The sequence below is a fragment of the Fukomys damarensis genome, unplaced genomic scaffold (assembly GCF_012274545.1).
Source record: "Fukomys damarensis isolate Sample0158 unplaced genomic scaffold, DMR_v1.0_HiC HiC_scaffold_14, whole genome shotgun sequence".
In the NCBI taxonomy this organism is placed as follows: domain Eukaryota; kingdom Metazoa; phylum Chordata; class Mammalia; order Rodentia; family Bathyergidae; genus Fukomys; species Fukomys damarensis.
The window spans coordinates 37,646,924-37,652,750 of NW_022900926.1; positions in this window are offsets into that span (position 1 = coordinate 37,646,924).

Genomic DNA, 5,827 nt, shown 5'->3' on the forward strand with positions numbered 1-5,827 from the left:
AGCTATTCTCCCTTCTAGAGATCTTCCCCAAAGATCTTATGACATTCTATAGTGTTGTACATTCATGGCAATGTTTATAGCAGCACAATTCATAATAGCTAAATCCTTGAAATATCCTGTATACCCATATCCATCAACAGATGATTGGATAAAGAAAAAAGTGGCATCTCTCTAAAATGGAATGCTACTCAGCTATAAAGAATGACAAATTTGAGACATGTATAGGAAAATGGATGCACCTGGAGAATATAATGTTGAGTGAAATAAACACAAACTTAAATACTTTATGGTATCTCTCATTTGAGTGAGGCAAAATACAAAGAGAATAATAAAGGAGAAATCAAAGGGGGCCAGGAGATGTATGTCTTATAATATAGAAGAGGACCAAGGGAACAAAGTTAGGGGTTAGGAGGAGGGAGAGGGGAAATATGAAGAATAAAGATATGTTATGTACAGGAACCTAATAACCTCACTTAATGTAGACAGTGCATGCCAACCATGAGCCAAGATTAATAATATCAATAAGAATGAAAATTGGCATAGAGGAACAGGAGGATGAAGGAGGGAGGGGGAGGGAAAGGGAAAGGGATTGAAAAAAAGAAACCAGCTATAGTATGCACATGTAACCACTCCCTGAGATGACTGCAAACTGCATGTACTGCAAACATGTAGTCAGAAAATTAAATTTAAAAATCTAAATCCAAAAAAGAAAGAAAAAAGAAAAATCTTAGGGAATTTTGGATTTGGAAAAAAATTCTCTAATAGGACCACAGAGCCACAAACTAAAAAGCACACAAAAAAATTAATAAATTTGGCTTATTAAAAATTAGTCTTTTTCTTTTCAAAACACAAGGCTATGAAAATTACAAGGCAAGCCAGAGGCCTGGAGAGAACATTTGCTTTGTTTTGTTTATTCATTAAGTTTATTGGTACATTTTAGGTATACAATATGATGACATTTACCATTGGGAATTTTTACCCTTACATGACAGGTCTTGGTTCTTATTTTTTTTCCCATTTCCCTGCCCTCCCTTCAACCCCTCCACCTCTCCCTATTTACAAAGACCTTGTTTCCGTTTTTCCTTTTCTCATATTTTTTCCTTTTCCTTCTTTCCTTTCCCTACCCCTTTCACTTCCCTTCTCCTTCCCTTTTGGACCTTTTCTTCCTCTTTCACATTATCTACTGTATCTTTTAGTTCTTATTTACACTTTCAGTTTCTTACACCAGAGAAACTATTCAGCATTTACGTAAGTGTGTCCTACTTATTTTACTTAGGAGTATGGCCTCAATATGCATCCATTTAGCTATAAATATCTCTAGTTTCTCATTCTTTGTGGCTGAGTAGTACCATATTTTATAAAACAAAACAAACATCTTCTTTACCCCGTCACCAGTTGATGGGAGTTTGGGTTGTTTTCAAGATTTAGCTATTACAAACTGTGCTTCTATAAACATAGATGAACATATATTGCTGTGGTATGCTTTTAATTCTTTGGGGAAGATAACCAGCAGGAAAATAGCTGGGTCAAATGGGACCTCTAATCCTAGTTCTTATGAGGTATTGGAGAGAACATTTATAAAAATTTGTATACAACTTGGAAAACAGATACCCAACAAGAATTCTCACTACTAAATTGTAAAAAAAAGAAATCAACCAAGAAAAATGGATAGATGATTTGGATAGGCCATCAAACAAGATAAAATAGATAACAAATAAGAAGACAACAATACCCTAAACATGATTATTATAGAAATACATATCTAAAACACAAAGAAAAACACTACATATCTACTATATTGGCTAAAATTAAAAAGATCCACCACATTAAGTGTTGACAAAGATGTGGAACCTTGGTAACATTTGCACACAGATGGCAAAAATGTGAAATTCCACATCTACTTTAGAAAATGTTTGGTAAATTTCTTTAAAAATTAAAGATATATCTGCCATATGGTCTAGCTTTTTCATTCCTAGATATTTACTCAAGAGAAACGGCAATTTTATTTCTTGGAACACTGTAACAGAAGTGTTTAAAGAAGCCTTGCTTGTCATGCCTACCTATCTAAAACAGCCCAAATATCCATCAACAGGTGAATGCCTAAGCATATTTTGATATATCTACACAATGGAATAGTGCTCATTGATAGAAAGAGAACAAATTGTTGATACACGCTGCAACACTGAAGAATCCCAAGATAGTTATGTTGTGTGTAAGAAGACAGACAAAAATACAGTGCATTGCCACCTTAACATTTTAATATTTAGTTAAGAAAGCATGTCTGTGGTTGTCTGCAGGTTGGGAGGTTCAGAGGAGATATGGGACCCCAAAGGTGTAGGAGGAAACATGTGTATGAAAGGATACATTCATTGTCTTGATTATGGTAACAATTTCCCAGGAGTATACATATGTCAAATTCACAAAACTGTACAATCAAATATGTGAAGTTTATTGTCTATTTCTCATGTATCAATAAGGCTGTATAAATTTAAGTATAGAGGGCATTATCAGATGTACAGTGAAGGGTTTGGGAGAGTGGCAGATTTAAGAAGGTGCAGAGCAGAGATGAGGCTGTGGGTGATGACCATTGGGACGATGTTGAGCAGAATGTCTGGACTAAAAGGACCAGTTATGAGCATTGTGGGGGGGAGGTTGGTGGCTTTTTCAAGCTGGAGCACCTGGTCACATGGTGCCCATTCTTTCCCACAATCACTGCTGTGCCCTCCAAAGTCAGCATGGCCTCCATATGGTACCATCTCTCAGGAGGAGACAAGGCTAGGAGAGCTTTCTCTACCTGCAGTACAGATCTTTAAACTGTGAGCTAAATAAACCTTTCCTCCTTTGCCTTTGGGTGTTGGGTACTTTGTCTCAGCAAGAAGAAAAGTAACTAAGACATTGGTTTAGCCAGGTATGGTGGTGGTGCATGCCTGAAGTTCCAGCCCTCCAGGAGGCTGAGGCAAGAGGATCTAAATTTAGCAGGCCTAGAGATTTAGCTCAGTGGCACCAGGCCTGCCTTGCAAACACAAGTTCCCTGGTACAAAAAATAAATGAATAGATGAATGAGTGAAGAAAGAAAGAAAGGGGGGGGTGGGAGGGAGGGAGAAAGAAAGGAAAAGAAAAGGCCTTGGGTTCAATTCCTGGTACTGAAAAAAAAAATCTCATCTAAATCAAAGATTGCTAGAATTATCTACTGTCTTCTCATTCATTATCATTATTTGTACACCAGTCATTGCTATTAATTTTATTTTTTTCTCTGCCATCTTCCTCAAGGTGTTCAACATCAGCATAAAAAACTAGGAAGCCACGTACTCTGTTCACTGCTCACCAGTTCCCATTCTGTGGGGACCAAGGATGTTTATCAGGAGCTGTCAGGAAATCAGTTGATTTCTACTATGTTTGTAAGGTTTGAAAAGCATGAAGGTGGTCTGTCTATTTGGTGCCACTGGGTCCACAGCTCCTTTCTAGCTGTGATTTTGGCTCAGTCTACATGCACCTGTGCTGATTAGATGGCGGAAACATTCTGAAGATTTATATTTTGTGTATGTCATGCAAAGATTGAAGCAAGAAGAAAATAACAGTCTCCATAGGAATGCAGAGAAACTGGAAATGTCTTGGGAAAATGATTCAGGGTTGCTAGGGACTACCTTCTGTTTCCAGTGGAAGATGTGAGTCACTAAGAACAAGCAAAACCTTCACAGTTCTATGCGAGCCAGGGAGAGAACCTGGCTATACCTTCTTGGATGGGCAGATGGCATCTCTCTGTGAAACAACAGCCCTAGTCACGGAACAAATGGCCATTACAGGACTTCGTCTTTCTCCGTTCCATCTGGTTGCCTGCCCATCCATCCCAGGGAGAAGAGCACCCCAGCAGGAACACTCTTCTCGTGGAACCCATCCAGCAGTTGGCTGAAAAGAGCCTTTGGGAGCATGTGGATTTACTAACATTATAAAGTTTTTCAAATTAGTAGCTTTAACCCTGAGAAACACTGATGAATTAAGGCAGTTTGTATACTTGTGAGAGCACATCAAATGGGTAATGTCTTTTTTCCCGTGTATTTCCCTTTGAATAATTTATTATAATATTAATTTATACAAAAATTTCAAAGAATTATGTAATAAACACCTGATAGCATAAAAGTGGACTAGAAATATAGTTAAGTCACTAAAGCATATTTGCTCTGTGGTATTCTCTAAGCTTTTGACCATTCTCCTGAATTTGGGGCTCACTTTCATTTAAATAGTTACATACACATATTTATTCTAAAGCTATTATGGTATTTAAATGTTTTATTTGGCAATAATTTTAGACAAAATTATTGCAAATATAGTACAGAGTTCCCTTATGTGCTTTACCTAGGAAGCATAATAAATATTAATATATTAACATTAATAAATCAAGAAATTAACATTAGTACCATACTACTAACTAAACCATAGGCCATATTCAAGTTCTGTCATTCAATTTGTCTTATAGATTATTCCATGTCAAGTGTGATAGTTAATCTTTATTGTCAAATTTATTGGCTTGGGAGATGCCCGGGAAATTATTAGACATGCCTCAGTGTATTTGAATGGGTCATGGGGTCATGGTCCATGAGGACTATATCTGGTCCTTGGCCCTTTTCTCTTGAACTCTCCTGTACTCTACTTCTTGAATGCTATAAGGAAAGCAGCTTTGCTCCCCCACATCTTCCTTCTATCATGTGTTTCTGCCTTGGAGCCATTTGGTCATGGACTGAACCCTCTGAAGCGAGTAGCCGAATAGACCTCTCCTTCTTTAAATTGTGAGACTCAGGTATTTTGTCAGCAACAAAAAGGTGGCAAATACATTAACACACACAGATTTACCAAATAATTACCCTATCTATCCATTTATTTGAATTTTAGTAGTAGAAAACTTTTGTAAATGTAGAAATTCTGGATCATATTAAATATAATAGAAATTACAAGATTTCCCCTGAAAGAGGTTGTACAATTTGTATAGCCTCCTTCAGCGGAAAGGATAGCTACTTACCTACACCTTTGTCAATACTATAAATTATAAAACTTTTAGACATGATTGTTCTGATAGTGAAAATTGTTGCCTCTTTCTGTCAATAATTACTTTGTTGAAAAAAATTCACATACTATAAATTTGCTTTTTATCTATACAACTCAGTAGGGTTTTTTTTTTTTTAGTGTATTCTAGATGTACAATCAATATCCCTGTCTACGTTTAGATATTTCATCACTTCATACTGATTGGCAGTCACTCCTCATTTGTCCCTCTCCATTCTCTGGAAGTCACCACTCTGTTTTCAGTCTCCATATGCCTATTATGCACATTTCATATAAATGGATTTGGCAGTGTGTGGTTTGGCTTCTCTCACTTAACATAATGCTTTAAAAACTCACCCAAGTTGTAGTGTATCTGTATTCATCCTTTTTCCACTGTTCAATGGTATTGCACTGGATGGCTGTATTACATTCTGTTTCTCCATTTATCTCCATTTATACGCCAATGAATGTTTTGGTTATTTCCACTTTTCAGCTATTATTATATTCAGCTATGAACATGTGTGTACAAATTTTAATGTGGGTATATATTTTCATTTCTCTTGTATATATACCTAGGAGTAGCACTGTTGCATTATTGTAGTGACTCTACCATTAATGTTTTCAAGAACACCCAAGATGTTTGCAAAACTGCTGCACCTTTTTACAGTAGCATCTGCAATGTCTGAGTATTCCAGTTTATCCACATCCTTACCAACACTTGCTATTGTCTTTCTTTTTTCTTTTAGCCAGTCTACTAAGTTTTAAGTTGTCCATCACTGTGCTTTTGATT